This window comes from Thalassophryne amazonica, chromosome 5, assembly GCF_902500255.1.
Source record: "Thalassophryne amazonica chromosome 5, fThaAma1.1, whole genome shotgun sequence".
Taxonomy (NCBI): Eukaryota; Metazoa; Chordata; class Actinopteri; order Batrachoidiformes; family Batrachoididae; genus Thalassophryne; species Thalassophryne amazonica.
The window spans coordinates 15,336,581-15,359,934 of NC_047107.1; the positions used below are offsets into that span (position 1 = coordinate 15,336,581).

At 42.8% G+C, this 23,354-nt stretch overlaps 1 long non-coding RNA gene across 1 annotated transcript; it reads right to left on the reverse strand.

Moving 5' to 3' along the window:
- Positions 1 to 708: 708 nt before the first annotated feature.
- Positions 709 to 22,832, reverse strand: LOC117510129. The gene is made up of 3 exons (XR_004560628.1): positions 22,822 to 22,832; positions 14,638 to 14,643; positions 709 to 850 (listed from the first exon to the last, which is right to left on the reverse strand). It is a non-coding gene; the product is annotated as an uncharacterized LOC117510129 (long non-coding RNA).
- Between the last annotated feature and the right edge of the window lie 522 nt (positions 22,833 to 23,354).

A 23,354-nucleotide genomic window follows, 5' to 3' on the forward strand; every position in this document is an offset into this window, starting at 1 on the left:
TTCCTCTTGATAGTGTTCATAGTTGAAAATGTTGACTTGCAGGTGTATGTGCTCACGAAAAAAGTCATCACTTTCTGCACAAGTGGTTTCAAAGTGGGAAAGCTTGCTTCAGAAACCAAACTCCAGAAGTGGCCAACACCTGCTTTGAGTTCAACCTGGAGAATGGCATTTGTTTGCAGCTCAACTATTTCACACTCCAGAGCAGCACAATCACCAGGGCAGAGCTGAGTGATGGATGGAGTGAGAGAGGATACATCCATGTGGAAGGGGTCTTCAATAAAATTGAAAATGTTCTGATGTTCAGTCACATCACTGAACGTGGTTTCAAACTCAAGCTTCAGCTCCTCCCAAACTTGAACAAATCCAGTGTAGCTGAAATGCTGCAGCAGTGATGGGTCTCGTGTGATTGTTTCTCTGTCAGGTATCCACAGAGCAGTTATTTTGCTTTGGAATTGTTTCTCTGTCAGGTATCCACAGAGCAGTTATTTTGCTTTGGAATGCTCTGACTGCCCTCAGCATGTCACTTGGGAGCTTGTCTCTTCCTTGGAGTTGCTGACATGTAATGTCAGTAAGGAGGGCCAGCTGCACAATCCACTGTGGGTCTTTCAACTCTGGCTGTTGCTTCCCCTTGCTGTCCAAGAAAGTGCTGATCTCAGGAAGAAGGCTCAGGAACTGCTCCAGCACTTTCCCAGGAGACAGCCATCTTACTTCATTGTGCAGCACTAAATCGCTGTACTCTGTTTCATAGTCCTCGATTAACTGTCTGAACTGTCTGTGGTTTAGTGCTCTTGAAACAATGTAGTTGACCACATGCACAACAATTTGCATCACATTTTGAAATGCATTATTTCTGAGTTTTGACACCAGGGCCTCCTGGTGGATGATGCAATGGAAGCTAATGAAATTTGGCATTTCATCCCTTTTTTCATGAGGCCAACAAGACCCTTCTCCTTGCCTCACATGCTTGGGGCATCATCAGTACAGACACTTGCGAGTTTGGGCCAGCTGAGATTATTTTCCTCAAAAAATGCCAAAAGTGCATTCAGGATATCCTCGCCTCTTGTTTGGCCCTGGAGTGGTAGTAAACACAACATTTCCTCTCAAAAAGAGTTTTCTTTTGGGAACCTCACCCAAACTCACAGCTGAGCTACATCAGTGATGTCAGTGCTTTCGTCCACTGCCATGCTGAAGCAAGGTGCGGCGCGCAGATCAGCAAACAGCTGGTCACGAATGTCCTTTCCGATGTTTTCCATCCGCCTCATTGTTGAATCAGACAGCTGTAGTGCTTTTAATCGTTTAATGATCTCGTCCTTGTTGGCGAAGTCTCTGAACACTATTTCCGCGGAAGCCAAAAAACAGTGTTTAACTGTTTCGGAGTCCGAGAAAGGTTTTTTGTCCCGGGCCATAATCCATGCTATCTCAAAAGACGCCTCTGTTAAAAGCTCTGCAGCAGAGCTTGTCTTGTGGATAAGTCTTTGCTGCTCACCAAGTGAAGTAGTGAGCTGTGTTATTTTAATCTTTCTTACTTCACTGCCAGGTGGATAATTTTCATTAAACTGTGGATGCGCTGTTTTGAAATGCCTCTCCAAGTTACTCCTTTTAAAGCAGGCACGGGTTTCATTGCACAATAAGCACAGCGGGGTCGTGTTATGGAGAATAAACAAAAACTCATCCGTCCATTTATCTTGAAATTTCCTGTGCTCATCTTGTATGCTTCGTACCTTCCTTTTTGTACTCTGACTTTCCGTTTGGCTGCTTGTCCCCTCATCGGGGTCTGCATGCTGATCTTCCTCACGCTCTCTCCCCTCTCTGTTTCTTGCAACTCTCTGTGTCTTTCCATCTCCTGCATCAGCTATTTTCTTTCCCTTTTTAATTACAAAACGATCCATTTTGTCATGTGATTTTTGCATCTCACATCCGAAGTAGCCTATTATATGACATCGCTGCACATGCGTTCACAAATGGTTGGTGGGGTGCGTTGCCAGGTTTGCGAGCCGCCAAGTAAAGCTTCACGAGCCGCATGCGATGAGCCGCGCAATGAGTAACAGAGGATCTTATAAGAAGCCTTGAAGCAGCATTCTGGACCGTTTGTAAGCAATCCAGAGAAGACTTAAAGACTTACAGGCATTTTTGAGTAAAAGTTGTCAAATAGTGTTACTTTGTCAATTTGGGTGTGCTGATTCCAAAGCTGCCATTTGCCAAACTGTAACTGTCCTCTGATGACCTTGAGAGGTCACTGAACTTTGTACCTGTTGACCCGACCAGAAATCCCACTTTGAGCATGTATTATCAACCTGACCTCATTTAAAATGCACAAGATGCTAAGAAAATTGTCCAATCTTCTAGATTTGAACATTTCAAATTCTAATAATTCTAATAGCCAGGATGTCCTTGACCTTTGGCGACCTTGAGAGGTTGTTGACCTTTTAGATTGCTCCGTTCAACTTCATTTCACAGAGAGCTTGTTGATTGTCAATTAAAATGTTTTCAATTATTTGTCAAACTGTGTCCCAAGTTTAGATAATCTCTTTTTCTTAATATAACATTTATGAAAATAGCTTACTTGGCCTTTGTGACATTGAGTGATTACATAATTAGCCCTGTGGGTATGACTGTTAATTCATGCACGAGCATATGTTTGTGTCTAAACCCATGTGCAATGAAGTTCTGGAGTTTTTTATATTTAATTATTTCACTTATCAAACACTAAAACACGTATCACTCACAATGAAAGCAACCCTGCCAGACAGAAGCTTGATTTGAAGCATGAGAACATCTTAACCACCTTTCAATGTTTTCTTGTCTTTGCCGATGAACGAGGACCAAATCTGCAAAATGTTGCAACAAAGGATGTGGTACCAGAGAGCATCAGTGATGATCTACTCAATGCTTGTCAGAAAAGTCAAGATCAGCTGAGAAAATTTGTCAGAGACAGACTTGAAATTGGCGAAGATGGCAGGAGAACAGTTGCTTTCACCAAACCTTTTTGCAAGAACAAGTATCTTAGTTTTGCTTCTCTCTTTGACATAGAGCACAAAGTATCTTCAACCACAAAGACGATTGTATGTGCAGATAGGAAATTTCTGCAATGGGTACTCACGGCATGTCAGGCTGGAAGGGATGTGAACTTGGAGGAAATCCTCAAGCACGAGCTGCTGCCTTCTCCATCTTTGGCAGATATGAAAGGATAACTTCGATCTGGTCAGAATTCTGTCTTGGTGGAGTCATTGATTGGAGATATTCCTTGTCCTGAGGCCCTGACTTCCAGGGAAATTGGTACTGATGGAACTGTCATTGTTGATGGTCAAGCACATGTTGCAATGGGTAAATCATCAAAGGCCAGAACCTTTGGTGATTTGGCTAATAATGAACTTGGGGGCATTGTTCAGTCGCATCAGTGTTACCTTCAACAGATATTATGATCTCTCCATCAAAAGTGGTACAAGAGACAAACGTTCTCACAAAGTTGTAGCAGTATGAGGTGAGATCAAAAGAAGAGACATTCTTTTGCCCTTGAAATGGGACAATTTCATGACACAAAATCAGAACAAGGCAGATTTGGCAAGGTTTCTGTCCCAGCAACTGTTGCTGCAGGCACCACAGGACAAAGTCATCATAGTTGCAGGTGGTTTCATTGATGAGGAACAGGTGGAATCCTCTGATGGTTACATCAACACACAGGAGTTGGAGGCCAAACATGAAGATGCTGACACAAGAATGGTGCTGCATTGCATCAAGAGCCAAGCATTGTTGTTGCCTCTTGTGATACAGATGTCCTGGTTTTGCTGGTGACCCACTTCAACAAGATGTAATGCAAGAAGGTTTGAATGAAAACAGGAACAGCAAATAAAATGAAGTACATCCCCATTCATGCCGTCAGCAAGTCTTGGAGATGATATACTCAGTGCACTTTCAGCATTTCATGCTATCACAGGCTGTGACACCACATCATTTCTAGCTGGTCATAGCAAGAAATCCTGCTGTAAGACGTTCAAGGAGCGCTACAACCTGCTGTCAAGTCTTGGCAAAGGGAATCTCAGTGACCACATCACTGCAGACGCAGAGGCATTCATTTGCAAAGTCTTCAAGACTGACTGCATTTCATCGGACAGAGCTAGGGTGACACGTTTCACTCAGACACATTTGCTGGAAACCTTGCCACCAACTCATGATGCCCTGTCATTTCACATAGAGAGAGCTCATTACCAAGCAGCTGTGTGGTACCAAGCAGACCAACAGCAACCTGTACTGCCTCCACCACAATCCATGGGATGGAAAACTGAAAATGGAGCACTGGTACCAGTTCTGACTCCCATTGTTTCTGTATCACAGAGGCTTGTCAGTTTAGTTACCTGTCAATGTACAACTCATTGCATGAGAGGTAATTGTACATGCAAGAAAAACAAGCTTCAGTGCACTGCTGCATGTAGTTGCCATGCATCTGTCTGTAGAAACAAGGTGGAGTAAATACAGTGCCGTGAACAACATTGAGCTTCATTTGGATGACCTCTCAAGGTCACCAGGGGTCAAAAGTTTCCAAAGTGATGAAATGATACCAAGATTGTGTATTGAAAATCAATCAATCAATTTTTTATATAGCGCCAAATCACAACAAACAGTTGCCCCAAGGCGCTTTATATTGTAAGGCAAGGCCATACAATAATTATGTAAAACCCCAACGGTCAAAACGACCCCCTGTGAGCAAGCACTTGGCTACAGTGGGAAGGAAAAACTCCCTTTTAACAGGAAGAAACCTCCAGCAGAACCAGGCTCAGGGAGGGGCAGTCTTCTGCTAGGACTGGTTGGGGCTGAGGGAGAGAACCAGGAAAAAGACATGCTGTGGAGGGGAGCAGAGATCGATCACTAATGATTAAATGCAGAGTGGTGCATACAGAGCAAAAAGAGAAAGAAACAGTGCATCATGGGAACCCCCCAGCAGTCTACGTCTATAGCAGCATAACTAAGGGATGGTTCAGGGTCACCTGATCCAGCCCTAACTATAAGCTTTAGCAAAAAGGAAAGTTTTAAGCCTAAGCTTAAAAGTAGAGAGGGTGTCTGTCTCCCTGATCTGAATTGGGAGCTGGTTCCACAGGAGAGGAGCCTGAAAGCTGAAGGCTCTGCCTCCCATTCTACTCTTACAAACCCTAGGAACTACAAGTAAGCCTGCAGTCTGAGAGCGAAGCGCTCTATTGGGGTGATATGGTACTACGAGGTCCCTAAGATAAGATCAATCAATCAATCAACTTTTTTCTTATATAGCGCCAAATCACAACAAACAGTTGCCCCAAGGCGCTCCATATTGTAAGGCAAGGCCATACAATAATTATGAAAAACCCCAACGGTCAAAACGACCCCCTATGAGCAAGCACTTGGCAACAGTGGGAAGGAAAAACTCCCTTTTAACAGGAAGAAACCTCCAGCAGAACCAGGCTCAGGGAGGGGCAGTCTTCTGCTGAGACTGGTTGGGGCTGAGGGAAAAAACCAGGAAAAAGACATGCCGTGAAGGGGGGCAGAGATCGATCACTAATGATTAAATGCAGAGTGATGCATACGGAGCAAAAAGAGAAAGAAACAGTGCATCATGGGAAACCCCCCACAATCTACGTCTAAAGCAGCATAACCAAGGGATGGTCCAGGGTCACCCGATCCAGCCCTAACTATAAGCCTTAGCGAAAAGGAAAGTTTTAAGCCTAATCTTAAAAGTAGAGAGGGTGTCTGTCTCCCTGATCTGAATTGGGAGCTGGTTCCACAGGAGAGGAGCCTGAAAGCTGAAGGCTCTGCCTCCCATTCTACTCTTACAAACCCTAGGAACTACAAGTAAGCCCGCAGTCTGAGAGCGAAGCGCTCTAATGGGGTAATATGGTACTACGAGGTCCCTAAGATAAGATGGGACCTGATTATTCAAAACCTTATAAGTAAGAAGAAGAATTTTAAATTCTATTCTAGAATTAACAGGAAGCCAATGAAGAGAGGCCAACACGGGTGAGATATACTCTCTCCTGCTAGTCCCCGTCAGTACTCTAGCTGCAGCATTCTGAACCAACTGAAGGCTTTTTAGGGAACTTTTAGGACAACCTGATAATAATGAATTACAATAGTCCAGCCTAGAGGAAATAAATGCATGAATTAGTTTTTCAGCATCACTCTGAGACAAGACCTTTCTGATTTTAGAGATATTGCGTAAATGCAAAAAGGCAGTCCTACATATTTGTTTAATATGCGCTTTGAATGACATATCCTGATCAAAAATGACTCCAAGATTTCTCACAGTATTACTAGAGATCAGGGAAATGCCATCCAGAGTAACGATCTGGTTAGACACCATGCTTCTAAGATTTGTGGGGCCAAGTACAATAACTTCAGTTTTATCTGAGTTTAAAAGCAGGAAATTAGAGGTCATCCATGCCTTTATGTCTGTAAGACAATCCTGCAGTTTAGCTAATTGGTGTGTATCCTCTGGCTTCATGGATAGATAAAGCTGGGTATCATCTGCGTAACAATGAAAATTTAAGCAATACCGTCTAATAATACTGCCTAAGGGAAGCATGTATAAAGTGAATAAAATTGGTCCTAGCACAGAACCTTGTGGAACTCCATAATTAACTTTAGTCTGTGAAGAAGATTCCCCATTTACATGAACAAACTGTAATCTATTAGACAAATATGATTCAAACCACCGCAGCGCAGTGCCTTTAATACCTATGACATGCTCTAATCTCTGTAATAAAATTTTATGGTCAACAGTATCAAAAGCAGCACTGAGGTCCAACAGAACAAGCACAGAGATAAGTCCACTGTCCGAAGCCATAAGAAGATCATTTGTAACCTTCACTAATGCTGTTTCTGTACTATGATGAATTCTAAAACCTGACTGAAACTCTTCAAATAGACCATTCCTCTGCAGGTGATCAGTTAGCTGTTTTACAACTACCCTCTCAAGAATCTTTGAGAGAAAAGGAAGGTTGGAAATTGGCCTATAATTAGCTAAGATAGCTGGGTCAAGTGATGGCTTTTTAAGTAATGGTTTAATTACTGCCACCTTAAAGGCCTGTGGTACATAACCAACTAACAAAGATAGATTGATCATATTTAAGATTGAAGCATTAAATAATGGTAGGACTTCCTTGAGCAGCCTGGCAGGAATGGGGTCCAATAAACATGCCGATGGTTTGGACGAAGCAACCAATGAAAATAACTCAGACAGAACAACCGGAGAGAAAGAGTCTAACCAAATACCGGCATCACTGAAAGCAGCCAAAGATAACGATACATTTTTGGGATGGTTATGAGTAATTTTTTCTCTAATAGTCAAAATTTTGTTAGCAAAGAAAGTCATGAAGTCATTATTAGTTAAAGTTAATGGAATACTCAGCTCAGTAGAGCTCTGACTCTTTGTCAGCCTAGCTACAGTGCTGAAAAGAAACCTGAGGTTATTCTTATTTTCTTCAATTAGTGATGAGTAGAAAGATGTCCTAGCTTTACGGAGGGCTTTTTTATAGAGCAACAAACTCTTTTTCCAGGCTAAGTGAAGATCTTCTAAATTAGTGAGACGCCATTTCCTCTCCAACTTACGGGTTATCTGCTTTAAGCTACGAGTTTGTGAGTTATACCACGGAGTCAGGCACTTCTGATTTAAAGCTCTTTTTCAGAGGAGCTACAGCATCCAAAGTTGTCTTCAAAGAGGATGTAAAACTATTGACGAGATACTCTATCTCACTTACAGAGTTTAGGTAGCTACTCTGCACTGTGTTGGTATATGGCATTAGAGAACATAAAGAAGGAATCATATCCTTAAACCTAGTTACAGCGCTTTCTGAAAGACTTCTAGTGTAATGAAACTTATTCCCCACTGCTGGGTAGTCCATCAGAGTAAATGTAAATGTTATTAAGAAATGATCAGACAGAAGGGAGTTTTCAGGGAATACTGTTAAGTCTTCTATTTCCATACCATAAATCAGAACAAGATCTAAGATATAATTAAAGTGGTGGGTGGACTCATTTACTTTTTGAGCAAAGCCAATAGAGTCTAATAATAGATTAAATGCAGTGTTGAGGCTGTCATTCTCAGCATCTGTGTGGATGTTAAAATCGCCCACTATAATTATCTTATCTTGATAATTATAAATGCATGATACCAGAATGTGTGACATTAAACATTTTGATTTGTAAAAAATTGTACTGTTGTGAGCACAAATTAAGTTGAAGGGAGCAATTCAAAAAGGTCAGCGACCTCTCAGGGTCACCAAAGGTCAGTGACATCCTGAAAAGTTTGTAATTAGAATTTGAAGTATTCAAATCTAGAAGATTGGACAATTTTCTTAGCATCTTGTGCATTTTTAATGAGGTCAGGTTGATGTAGGTGACAAGATTTAAAATTTTGGCACCAGTTTATTACTGAGGCTAGGGAACAGCAAATAGCAATAGTCGAGATCTGATTAAATTAAAGTTTGGGTGTTCATTTCCAGCTCAGCTTGAGACGCAATGTACCGTAAATGGAAGAAGAAAGATTGCACAAGATATGTAACATCAAAATTGAGAGCCTGGTCAAATGTAACACCCAGATTTCTGACTGCTGAGTGAACAGAAGAGGACAGAGAATCAAGGTTCTTAATTACTGAGGGAACAAACTCATCAAACAAGGCACAAACAAGGACTTTGGTTTTTGCTGTATTAAACGACGGATAGTTAGCAGCAATCCAGTTTTTGATGACATTAACACAGTTTTGAAGGACAGATACATTAGTAACATTCTGAGGAGTAAACAAGATGTGCAGTTGGATATCATCTGCATAACAATGATATGAGACATCATCAAAAGAACTCAAGATGTGTCCAAGTGGGAGCAAATACAATGCCACACATTAGGTCACAGAATGGAACCTTGGGACACACCACAGGACAGAATGGCAGAAGACAAAAGGACAATCTACTAATGTGTCTTGGTAGCTTCCTTCACTGGCCTTGCATAGTTGTCCAGTTTTTGAGAAATGCAGACTCCGGTCAGATTTATCATGCAGTGAGCGATGTTTATATTTCTTAATAATTGATTGATGTGAATGAAGATGCACACATCGTCAGTGATGTGAAAATGATCATTTATTCATCCCAATATAAAACTGGCTGTGAATGTCATAATGTATTTGTGTTAAACTAAAGAGTCTTATTACTTATTCAAATTATTTGCGCTTACTGAGTCTGCGTGCTCGGTAAACGCCGAAGCGGGCCACTCACATCGCCCCCGTGTCTGCTGTGCAGCCGGCACCATGTCCCTGTCTACTGAATGGAGGTGCAGCCAACTTGTGAAAAGTCCAGAGAATACGCTCGCTGTTTTGATGCGAGCGGCCGGTGACACCTGTTGCTGCAAGGACAGACTTTCTGCAGCACCGCACGTCTCGGTAATCTGAGCCGCAGAGCTCCGTGGCCGCTGAGAGAGGTTTATATGTTTTTAATGACTTGGATTCTTTGCGGGTCCCGCCTCCGTACCCTACGACGGTAACACCGGAGGTGAAAGACAGTAGATTTTCAATGCGACACCACTCAATCAAACGGGCGTATGAAAAAGTCCCCCAAAATAATTTTCAAGCACAAATAAAAGAAATGTGTACTCACCAAACGTGCCGCAAGACAATATGAAGTTTTAAAAAAAAGTAGATCCTTCTGTATAAGAAAAGAAAAAGGTGCAGATGCACACTGACATAAATCCACAAATTACAGTTGCCGCGCGCAATGCATGCTGGGATAGGGTCTTTTCCCTGACGTCTCGGCAGCGTCCCGGATGTGCTGACAGTTTTGCGGAGGGCTAAATTTTAGCTGTAAATTTGTCATTTTTAAATGAAGATTTCTCCGTTGAATGACAGATCTGGGCTTGCAGATTTACTTTACTCCATTCAGAAGGATCTTATGTGTAAATATAAGTCATTTTTTTGGTCCAAAGATCTGACTGCATTTATTTCAATGCAGGTCTACTTTAAGGAGAAATGCCCTCACATACATACACACACACATATATATGTATAAGGAAAAAACCTTAAGCAGACCAGACTCAGAAGGGTGACAAACTGCTTACACCATATTAACAACTAGGAATGAGATCTTTATTGACATATGGGGCAGTCAGAGAGGGTTTATCTCCACCAAGGCAATCGCTATTCTTCCACATGCAGATCTGATTATCAGATTATGATTATCTGATTATTATGCAGATCAAATTATACATGTCAATATATTTTTTATTTAGAAAGACTTGTCAAGAGCAGTTGTACCATTGAGAATCCTCTTTATTGAAATTCATATCTTGTTTTTCTTGAGAAACAGAAAAATGTTTGAAAAATACCCCATGTCACAAGGCAAAATGCAGTTTTAAAAATTTCTTGTATTCATGCTGTTATCTTGGTGCTGTTTGCACCACTATGCTTCATGAACATCCGTTTGGCAATTTTTAAGTTCTACAGACAAATGGGGGAACACACGTCCTTTATTGGGGCACAGCACCTCAGCCCATCTCCCATCTCCAAGAACCTGCCTATGCCCCCGATTTTTGAACAATATTGGCTGCTTTTTGTCATCTCCTGTCTTAGATCTTAAAGAATCCCATAAAACTTGCACTGGCCCTGGGTTTGCTAAGCTTAAGGCCCCATTTATATATACTCAACAAAAATATAAATGCAACACTTTTGGTTTTGCTCCTATTTTGTATGAGATGAACTCAAAGATCTAAAACTTTTTCCACATACACAATATCACCATTTCCCTCAAATATTGTTCACAAACCAGTCTAAATCTGTGATAGTGAGCACTTCTTCTTTGCTGAGATAATCCATCCCACCTCACAGGTGTGCCATATCAAGATGCTGATTAGACACCATGATTAGTGCACAGGTGTGCCTTAGACTGTCCACAATAAAAGGCCACTCTGAAAGGTGCAGTTTTGTTTTATTGAGGGGGGATACCAGTCAGTATCTGGTGTGACCACCATTTGCCTCATGCAGTGCAACACATCTCCTTGGCATCATCTGTGAAGAGAACACCTCTCCAACGTGCCAAACGCCAGTGAATGTGAGCATTTACCCACTCAAGTCGGTTATGGCGATGAACTGAAGTCAGGTCGAGACCCCGATGAGGACGACGAGCATGCAGATGAGCTTCCCTGAGACGGTTTCTGGCAGTTTGTGCAGAAATTCTTTGGTTATGCAAACCGATTGTTTCAGCAGCTGTCCGAGTGGCTGGTCTCAGACGATCTTGGAGGTGAACATGCTGGATGTGGAGGTCCTGGGCTGGTGTGGTTACACGTGGTCTGCGGTTGTGAGGCTGGTTGGATGTACTGCCAAATTCTCTGAAACGCCTTTGGAGACGGCTTATGGTAGAGAAATGAACATTCAATACACGAGCAACAGCTCTGGTTGACATTCCTGCTGTCAGCATGCCAATTGCACGCTCCCTCAAATCTTGTGACATCTATGGCATTGTGCTGTGTGATAAAACTGCACCTTTCAGAGTGGCCTTTTATTGTGGGCAGTCTAAGGCACACCTGTGCACTAATCATGGTGTCTAATCAGCATCTTGGTATGGCACACCTGTGAGGTGGGATGGATTATCTCAGCAAAGGAGAAGTGCTCACTATCACAGATTTAGACTGGTTTGTGAACAATATTTGAGGGAAATGGTGATATTGTGTATGTGGAAAAAGTTTTAGATCTTTGAGTTCATCTCATACAACATGGGAGCAAAAACAAAAGTGTTGCGTTTATATTTTTGTTGAGTGTATATATATATATATATATATATATATATATATATGTGGCCGGGACGACGTGGGGGGATCAAACCCACGCGGTTCGCACCAAAAGACCGTTCCTCTACCAGGTCAGCCAAAGGGGAACTCCCCATTAGCCAAGCTAGCAGGAACGTCTTTTCAATTGGGACCCGGGACTTTCATCCCGCTACACATCTCCCCACCATTTTTGACTTCATCCCGAAGTCACAGGTGCATGTTAGCATACTCTGTGATCCACATCCTGTTCGTGACGCCAGATTGAAGCAGCAGGACCTTCGTGGCATGGGACGATGGTGGGGGATCGAACCCACGCGGCTCGCACCAAAAGACCGTTCCTCTACCAGGTCAGCCAAAGGGGAACTCCCCATTAGCCAAGCTAGCGGGAACGTCTTTTCAATTGGGACCTGGGACTTTCATCCTGCTACACACACACATATATAAGTTTTATTATCCTTGACATCAGAAAAAAGTGATGAGGGAGGGCTGACTTGTTTTTCTTTAGAAACAGAGAACAAACAATGCAGTAAAATTTTGAGGCGCCCAACCAAAATGATTACTGGTTTCAGCCATGCTGCAAAGGCTTCCTTGAAAAGCCAATTTTCATTAAATTTACATCTCCCCATATCATCACATATGTCTAAGGGTGGTATCTCACTGGTCTGCGACAATTTGCTAATGGTATTCATGAGGGAGTTCTTGAAATTTCATGGCTGCACTCTGTGGTATTTCTACAGCCTCATTTCACATAATAGTAGCCCACAAACCTGCCTAAGGAGTGGCAAACTGGGGTGGCGACCCCTATATTTTAAAAAGGGGATCACAGAGTGTGTGTCAATTACAGGGGCATCACACTACTCAGCCTCCCTGGTAAAGTCCACTACAGGGTGCTGGAAAGGAGGGTTCGGCCAATAGTCAAACCTTGGATTAAAGAGTTCAGTGTTGGCTGTGAAACAACCAAGGATCCTTGTGAAAGCACACAAGGATCCTGGAAGGGACCTGGGACTATGCCCATACACTCTACATGTGTTTTGTGGACTTGGACAAGGCATATGATCGGGTACCGCGGAAGATGCTGCGGGAGTATGGAGTAAGGGGTCCCTTCTCAGGACCATCCAATCTCTGTACTCACAAAGTGAGGGCTGTTTTTGCGTTCTCGGCAGTAAGTTGAACTCATGTCCGGTGGGGATTGGCCTCTGCCAGGGCTGCACCTTGTCACCAATCCTGTTTGTGATATTCACGGACAGGATATCGAAGCGTAGTCAAGGGGAGGAGGGTCTTCATTTTGGTGGGCTCAGAGTCATCACTGGATTTTGCAGGCGATGTGGTCATGTTGGCTTCATTGGTAGGGAATGAGGTCTTGTAGCAAGTGAAGGATTTCAAGTACTTCGGGGTCTTGTTCACGATTGAGGGGACAATGGAATGTGAGATGGCCAGAGAATCGGTGCAACAGGGATAATGGATGGAATTCTCTCTATTGTGCTGTTGTGATGGAGAGGGAGCTGAGCCAAAAGGCTAAGCTCTCCATCTACTGGTCAATCTTTGTTCCTTCTCACCTATGGTCATGAGGGTTGGGTCATGACCGAAAGGACAGTACAAGCGGCCGAAATGGATTTTCTCAGGAGGGTGGCTGGTGTCTCTCTTAGAGAAAGGGTGACAAGTTCAGTCATTCGTGAGGCGCTCGGAGTAGAGCCGCTGCTCCTTTGCTTTGAAAGCTGAGGTGGTTCTGGCATCTGGTAAGGATGCCCCCTGGGTGCCTCCCTAGTTAGGTGCTCTAGACACGTCCATCTGGCAGGAGACTCTGGGGAAGACCCAGGACTAGTTGGAGAGATTATATCTCCACCCTAGCATGGAAACGCCTCGGGATCCCCCTGTTGGAGCTGCTGCCCCTTCGACCCGATCACAGATAAGAAGTTGAAGATGAGTGAGTGAGTAGCAGTCCACAGCCATCCTGAGCACTTTGTTTGCAAACGTACATCGATTCAGTGTGATTCCAAGTGAAAATTGTCACCAATTTGTGTGTTTTGTCACAAATATGTGTCTCCTACTATTCTCCAACAGTCGCAGCCCAGGTAGATACTACCCGAGTTGACAGTGTCTCTGCTCTGAGTGTTCCGGCAACAAACAAACAAAAATACGAGGTCTGTCCAAAAAGTATCGGACCTTTTTATTTTTTGCAAAAACCATATGGATTTGAATCACGTGTGATTGCATCAGCCAAGCTTGAACCTCCGTGCGCATGCGTGAGTTTTTTCACGCCTGTCGGTTGCGTCATTCGCCTGTGAGCAGGCTTTGTGTGAGCAGTGGTCCACCCCTCTCCACCTGGAGGTCTCTCACAGTTTCTGGAAAAATTTGATGCACCAAAGCTCCAAATCATGCAGACATTTATTCGCAATAAAAATCTGACGAGAGGGGTGGACCACTGCTCACTCAAAGCCTGCTCACAGGCGAATGACGCAACCGACAGGCATGAAAAAACTCACGCATGCGCACGAAGGTTCAAGCTTGGCTGATGCAATCACACGTGATTCAAATCCATATGGTTTTTTCAAAAAATAAAAAGGTACGATATTTTTTGGACAGACCTCGTATCTTGGTTCCTCTGCTGCACTGAACAAAGTTGGAGCTTGAGAGGTGCTGGAGTCAAGTTAATGAGGTCAAAGGTCACAATTTAAGTTTGTCACTCTGATTGGCACTAAATTTGGCACACATATGGAGATGAGTTCTGGAATTGCCCAGCAAGTTCAAACTTACCAAAGGTCAATCAATGGAGTCAAACTCATGTCTGCCTGCCTGTTTGTTGGCCTGCTCATCCCAGGTTGTTTTACCGATTCTTCTGAACCTGGTATGTTAACGTATTACTTGACAAACTGCTGATCACACAGAGAGATCAGCAGAGAGATCACACCAGGCATATTTAAAGAGTTTAACATTTTGTGTCATGTTTATTTATTTATTTATTTATTTATTTTTATTTATTTATTTTCATTTATTCATTTTGGCTCGCAAGACAGGAGGATCACCAACACGAATACATCTCCCATCTCTGGATGGAACTGCACCTTAAACAGAGAGAAAAACAGAATCAGGCATCAGAAAGACAAATAAAGGAATTAAAAGAGTAAATAGCGTAAAACAAAACTGTACCAGTATGCTATCCATATGAAAGGGAAAATAAGTGCGTCTTAAGTCGTTCACAGAACAGGGGCACGATAAGACAAAGCTCTGTGACCCGCAGAGAGACATTTAATAATAAATGTCTCCATGCATAACAGGAAGGGGGTGTTAAAAAAATCAGTTTACGCAGGAATATTGATTCTTATCCATAATGATGCACAATCAGTTAAAAAGTTCAAAAATCATTTTTACCCAAGGCCAACATATGGCTATCGGTTATTGCAAAGACCTGGCATCCTGTCTGTCTGTCTGTTGGTGTATAGCATAAGTCCAGTTCTATTACTGCCACAGTCTTCAAATTCACAGGGAACGTTCTTGGGGCACAGACCTTATTTGCGTGTAAATATATCATCTTTGCTTATATTATGTAAAAGATGTGGAGAAAAAAAACACTTATAAACCGAAAACGCCATTTTTGGACCCTAATAACACCTCTGAACTTATTTCGCAGACGTTAGCATGGTGACATCACAGACTGGTAGCTAGCTGCAAAACTCTGTTTCGTTTGTGTGCAAATATATCGTCTTTGTCATATATTATGTAAAAGATGGGGAGAAATAAACACTTCTAAAACCGAAACGCCATTTTTGGACCCTAATAACACCTCTGAACTTATTTCGCAGATGTTAGCATGGTGACATCACAGGCTGGTAGCTAACTTCCTTTGGACTTAAATTTGTGTCATTAATACCAGCAAATGCTGGGGGATCTACAAGTATTCCTTGATTTGCATAACTTCCGCTTTTGTCAAAAGCTCATGTACACACACACACGCAAAGCCTCCTGCAGATGCTGTTAAAAGGTAAATATTGTTTTTGTTTGACTGATTAATAGGGGAGCTTCACTGAACATGGACAAATTGTATGTAAGACAACAGGATCTTAATATTTAATTAAACAACTGCAAATTATAAAGAACACAAGGCTCACACGGCCGAGGGTATTTTAGCATTGCGTTATATTTAGCATTGCTTGCCTCTACTGGTGGTTGGCTCTCACTGCGGTATTGTATCACTTCCTGTTCCGGAGCACAGCGGTGTTTTTCTGTATCTGTTAGCTGTTTAATCTGCGCAGTTAGATTGATCTAGTTATCTAGATTACGATTTGTTTCCCAGTGTAATCTTTACGTGCCTTAACTAAAGCACTCCTTCTGCTGAATCACCTCTAAATTATTTACACATTATTCACTTTGCGTGTTTTTAGGAATCCGCTAGCTTAGCGTAGCTACTAGCTCTTAGCCGATTTAGCATGGCGGCTTCTCCTGTCTCTCCCGCACTTTTCTGCACTGGGTGTGAAATGTTTAGTTATTCCTCGGCCTCCTTTAGCAGTAATGGTACTTGTAATAAGTGTAGCTTATTCGTAGCTTTGGAGGCCAGGCTGGGCGAATTGGAGACTCAGCTCCGCACCGTGGAAAATTCTACAGCTAGCCAGGCCCCTGTAGTCGGTGCGGACCAAGGTAGCTTAGCCGCCGTTAGTTACCCCCTGGCAGATCCCGAGCAGCCGGGAAAGCAGGCCGACTGGGTGACTGTGAGGAGGAAGCGTAGTTCTAAACAGAAGCCCCGTGTACACCGCCAACCCGTTCACATCTCTAACCGTTTTTCCCCACTCGGCGACACACCCGCCGAGGATCAAACTCTGGTTATTGGCGACTCTGTTTTGCGAAATGTGAAGTTAGCGACACCAGCAACCATAGTCAAATGTCTTCCGGGGGCCAGAGCAGGCGACATTGAAGGAAATTTGAAACTGCTGGCTAAGGCTAAGCGTAAATTTGGTAAGATTGTAATTCACGTCGGCAGTAATGACACCCGGTTACGTCAATCGGAGGTCACTAAAATTAACATTAAATCAGTGTGTAACTTTGCAAAAACAATGTCAGACTCTGTAGTTTTCGCTGGGCCCCTCCCCAATCAGACCGGGAGTGACATGTTTAGCCGCATGTTCTCCTTGAATTGCTGGCTGTCTGAGTGGTGTCCAAAAAATGAGGTGGGCTTCATAGATAATTGGCAAAGCTTCTGGGGAAAACCTGGTCTTGTTAGGAGAGACGGCATCCATCCCACTTTGGATGGAGCAGCTCTCATTTCTAGAAATCTGGCCAATTTTCTTAAATCCTCCAAACCATGACTATCCAGGGTTGGGACCAGGAAGCAGAGTTGTAGTCTTACACACCTCTCTGCAGCTTCTCTCCCCCTGCCATCCCCTCATTACCCCATCCCCGTAGAGACGGTGCCTGCTCCCAGACTACCAATAACCAGCAAAAATCTATTTAAGCATAAAAATTCAAAAAGAAAAAATAATATAGCACCTTCAACTGCACCACAGACTAAAACAGTTAAATGTGGTCTATTAAACATTAGGTCTCTCTCTTCTAAGTCCCTGTTGGTAAATGATATAATAATTGATCAACATATTGATTTATTCTGCCTTACAGAAACCTGGCTACAGCAGGATGAATATGTTAGTTTAAATGAGTCAACACCCCCGAGTCACACTAACTGTCAGAATGCTCGTAGCACGGGCCGGGGCGGAGGATTAGCAGCAATCTTCCATTCCAGCTTATTAATTAATCAAAAACCCAGACAGAGCTTTAATTCATTTGAAAGCTTGACTCTTAGTCTTGTCCATCCAAATTGGAAGTCCCAAAAACCAGTTTTATTTGTTATTATCTATCGTCCACCTGGTCGTTACTGTGAGTTTCTCTGTGAATTTTCAGACCTTTTGTCTGACTTAGTGCTTAGCTCAGATAAGATAATTATAGTGGGCGATTTTAACATCCACACAGATGCTGAGAATGACAGCCTCAACACTGCATTTAATCTATTATTAGAATCTATTGGCTTTGCTCAAAAAGTAAACGAGTCCACCCACCACTTTAATCATATCTTAGATCTTGTTCTGACTTATGGTATGGAAATAGAAGACTTAACAGTATTCCCTGAAAACTCCCTTCTGTCTGATCATTTCTTAATAACATTTACATTTACTCTGATGGACTACCCAGCAGTGGGGAATAAGTTTCATTACACTAGAAGTCTTTCAGAAAGCGCTGTAACTAGGTTTAAGGATATGATTCCTTCTTTATGTTCTCTAATGCCATATACCAACACAGTGCAGAGTAGCTACCTAAACTCTGTAAGTGAGAGAGAGTATCTCATCAATAGTTTTACATCCTCATTGAAGACAACTTTGGATGCTGTAGCTCCTCTAAAAAAGAGAGCTTTAAATCAGAAGTGCCTGACTCCGTGGTATAACTCACAAACTCGTAGCTTAAAGCAGATAACCCGTAAGTTGGAGAGGAAATGGCGTCTCACTAATTTAGAAGATCTTCACTTAGCCTGGAAAAAGAGTCTGTTGCTCTATAAAAAAGCCCTCCATAAAGCTAGGACATCTTTCTACTCATCACTAATTGAAGAAAATAAGAACAATCCCAGGTTTCTTTTCAGCACTGTAGCCAGGCTGACAAAGAGTCAGAGCTCTATTGAGCTCAGTATTCCATTAACTTTAACTAGTAATGACTTCATGACTTTCTTTGCTAACAAAATTTTAACTATTAGAGAAAAAATTACTCATAACCATCCCAAAGACGTATCGTTATCTTTGGCTGCTTTCAGTGATGCCGGTATTTGGTTAGACTCTTTCTCTCCGATTATTCTGTCTGAGTTATTTTCATTAGTTACTTCATCCAAACCATCAACATGTTTATTAGACCCCATTCCTACCAGGCTGCTCAAGGAAGCCCTACCATTATTTAATGCTTCGATCTTAAATATGATCAATCTATCTTTGTTAGTTGGCTATGTACCACAGGCTTTTAAGGTGGCAGTAATTAAACCATTACTTAAAAAGCCATCACTTGACCCAGCTATCTTAGCTAATTATAGGCCAATCTCCAACCTTCCTTTTCTCTCAAAAATTCTTGAAAGGGTAGTTGTAAAACAGCTAACTGATCATCTGCAGAGGAATGGTCTATTTGAAGAGTTTCAGTCAGGTTTTAGAATTCATCATAGTACAGAAACAGCATTAGTGAAGGTTACAAATGATCTTCTTATGGCCTCGGACAGTGGACTCATCTCTGTGCTTGTTCTGTTAGACCTCAGTGCTGCTTTTGATACTGTTGACCATAAAATTTTATTACAGAGATTAGAGCATGCCATAGGTATTAAAGGCACTGCGCTGCGGTGGTTTGAATCATATTTGTCTAATAGATTACAATTTGTTCATGTAAATGGGGAATCTTCTTCACAGACTAAAGTTAATTATGGAGTTCCACAAGGTTCTGTGCTAGGACCAATTTTATTCACTTTATACATGCTTCCCTTAGGCAGTATTATTAGACGGTATTGCTTAAATTTTCATTGTTACGCAGATGATACCCAGCTTTATCTATCCATGAAGCCAGAGGACACACACCAATTAGCTAAACTGCAGGATTGTCTTACAGACATAAAGACATGGATGACCTCTAATTTCCTGCTTTTAAACTCAGATAAAACTGAAGTTATTGTACTTGGCCCCACAAATCTTAGAAACATGGTGTCTAACCAGATCCTTACTCTGGATGGCATTACCCTGACCTCTAGTAATACTGTGAGAAATCTTGGAGTCATTTTTGATCAGGATATGTCATTCAAAGCATATATTAAACAAATATGTAGGACTGCTTTTTTGCATTTACGCAATATCTCTAAAATCAGAAAGGTCTTGTCTCAGAGTGATGCTGAAAAACTAATTCATGCATTTATTTCCTCTAGGCTGGACTATTGTAATTCATTATTATCAGGTTGTCCTAAAAGTTCCCTAAAAAGCCTTCAGTTAATTCAAAATGCTGCAGCTAGAGTACTGACGGGGACTAGAAGGAGAGAGCATATCTCACCCATATTGGCCTCTCTTCATTGGCTTCCTGTTAATTCTAGAATAGAATTTAAAATTCTTCTTCTTACTTATAAGGTTTTGAATAATCAGGTCCCATCTTATCTTAGGGACCTCGTAGTACCATATCACCCCAATAGAGCGCTTCGCTCTCAGACTGCAGGCTTACTTGTAGTTCCTAGGGTTTGTAAGAGTAGAATGGGAGGCAGAGCCTTCAGCTTTCAGGCTCCTCTCCTGTGGAACCAGCTCCCAATTCAGATCAGGGAGACAGACACCCTCTCTACTTTTAAGATTAGACTTAAAACTTTCCGTTTTGCTAAAGCTTATAGTTAGGGCTGGATCAGGTGACCCTGAACCATCCCTTAGTTATGCTGCTATAGATGTAGACTGCTGGGGGGTTCCCATGATGCACTGTTTCTTTCTCTTTTTGCTCTGTATGCACCACTCTGCATTTAATCATTAGTGATCGATCTCTGCTCCCCTCCACAGCATGTCTTTTTCCTGGTTCTCTCCCTCAGCCCCAACCAGTCCCAGCAGAAGACTGCCCCTCCCTGAGCCTGGTTCTGCTGGAGGTTTCTTCCTGTTAAAAGGGAGTTTTTCCTTCCCACTGTAGCCAAGTGCTTGCTCACAGGGGGTCGTTTTGACCGTTGGGGTTTTACATAATTATTGTATGGCCTTGCCTTACAATATAAAGCGCCTTGGGGCAACTGTTTGTTGTGATTTGGCACTATATAAAAAAATTGATTGATTGATTGATATTTTATAATAATGTCTCTGTTCTGACTCAGTTTCTCCTCATGGCTGTAAATGTAGAGTTGCTATTGCTCGTCCTTCTCAACATCCATACGACTGGTGGTCACCTGACTGCAGCGTGATGTTAAAAGATGCCACTGCGGTCTGCATTAGCGCTGTCAGAGCTCTGCAGGTCGTTCTGGGGGGGTTGTTTGTTATTTTTCTTTTATGCATTTATGTTTGTATTGTGTTTGTGGGGCTGTGTTGGGTTTTTGCGTTTGGGAGTTTTTCTTTTCTTCCCGGGGTTGGATGGGACGGTCCCCTGGGGAGGTTTTGGGTGGGTTTTATGTTTTTTCTTGTGTGTTGGATTGTACTGGGGACTGTTTTGGGGTTTTTGTTGATGCCAGCCGGCCTTCCAGCTGCGGTGCCCTGTCCTGCTGTCTGTGGTGGACCTTGGGGGCGTTGTGCTGTCTGCTTCCTGACGAGGACCCCGGAGGGAGGTGCTGTTCTCGGGCCTGGTCTGTTCGGTCGCCGGGAGGCTTCCCGTTAAAGGGGGGGTACTGTTGTGTGTTGGGGGGGTGTGGCTGGACATTTTGGTGTTCTTTTCTTTTCTTTGCTCTCCAGGTGGTATGAAAACTGATTTGTCTGTGGAGAAGGTGCTGGCTGAAGAGTCCTTCACCCTCATCAACATTATGTGCAGCACCTGTGGATGGTGCTCACATGCAACCTTAAAGACTTTCAGCTGAAGCAGATAATTAGATGGCGTTCTGCATTTAAGCCATGTGTGATTCAAGCAGAATTGCCGGGAACTCGACCTTGTGATGTTCGTTTGTGAGACGCTGAGGACCGCGCCTGGGTTTGACACATCGTGCCTGAGAAGGAAGAAGGGTGAGGGACACATGCTGTCAGCACACATCAGAGGTGATTAATTGTTTGACTAATTGTTGATAGTAACTTGGTATTTTGTTACGCAGTATATTTGAATTGTGATGAGAATTGTGCAGCTCGCTTCTCACTGCCATGGCGTGCGGACCGGTGATCCTCCACCTGTTGTGAGAAGCTGCTCATTTGCATAAAGCTTAAATACAGACCTGAATGTGTTGCTGATGGTGTGTGCCTTTTGAAGGATATTGGTTGTAACTGCTGACTTACCTCACCTCTTCTATCCTTCGCAGAGAGTCGGTTTGTCGTGTCCACCTGGGGGGTGTTTGGCGGTAACAGTGAGTCCAGAAGCGCCGGGCTTCGATCCTTTTAGGCGCTGGAGAGCGTGCCAGCCTTCACTCCACCAGACTGACGCTGGTTTAGTTTGTACACATTTTTATGCACCAAAGGTGGAAGAAATAAATTGTTTTGTTATTGGAACTGCTTTCTGGTTATTTTAGCGCTGGGTTCCGTCAGACGCAGGTCCGCTCCTCAACCCGCGTCGACACATAACACACTGCACGTTTTTTTTTTTTCATGAAATGCTCTCTCACTATTCACGCTCTGAAAAACGCAACAATAACTTGTTTCACACCAGAATCCATGCTGATAAAGATATGTCTTTAAAAAAATAGAAAACCACCATGATTCTTAACATGGCTTGAGTGATTATTTGTGGGACAGCAAGTCCGCCATGTTTCAGTGCATGAATGAGGGTTACTGATTCGCGTCCTGCAGGCGACATAAGGCAAGTTTTCTTTGAGTGGACATGGTTCACCAAGAAAAAGTGGGTGGACATCCACCCGGAGGTCTGTCAGTGATGACTGCTGGGATGCTTTCATTTTTGCTTATACCCAATATATTGGTTGCATTCATGCAGTTAGTGGTGTGCTTAGTCTTTTGGGATTCTTAATATCAAAAATACTTGTGTATTTTTTTGTGCAAAATGTGTTTTTTTTAACCACATGTGCAGGAGTGCGGTATAATGAGCACATCACTTAACTTGAGGTTTTGCATTTCTCACCAACCCACATTTACTTGCGCACTTCATGATTTTTTTGGCTCAGTAGGTCGGGCTTGTGTGCCTGCAGTTGCATTGTCCCAGGTTCAATGGCCCTGATGGGGTCTGGAGGCAATCCATATATCGGGGTCTGGACCCTCTGTATACCTGCCTGCAGAAGATGTTTTAAGTTTATTTTCAAACTGTGACAGATGATCTGACCAAGCTTTAATCCCCTGGGGTCCATGGATGCACCGGTGAATCCAAATGTACTTTTTGGAGAAGATGACATGGTATGTCTCCTCCTTCTCCTTTCTGCTTTCAGACTGAAGGCATTAAATCTGCTGAAAGCGTACCTTTACAATTAGTTTCCAAATCTGTTCAGGAGTCCATGGAATAGCATTGTAAGAGCACTATAGCATGCTGAAAAATGTTGCTTGATGTCATTAAGGGCCTGGTCCCACTGGGGAGAGGATTAATTGAGCATGAATTGAGTACACAAATTACGGGCATTCGTTGTCGTCCGCAACAAAAATGGCCAAAAATGACAAATGTCACAGTATGAATTACGGATATATTAAAAATATACAGTGAATATATGCTGAACAATCACGGTTGTATAACGCATGTAGTGATGAAAACAGATCCGACGCATTGCGATTATCACGGCAGTATTACGGGTGTATTATGAATACATTGCGCACATGTTGTGCGTGCACGGCATCTGCATTGCAGTCATAAAAGAAGCGCATTCGGGCTGTCTGCATCACTATTCACACCAACAATACAGGCTCTGGAGCATTTGCTGGACTCGGACAAGTTGATTGGAGTAAACAAGCAGTGAACAGGGCGAGTGGTGACGTCAGCGGATCGCATTAGAGCACAGCTC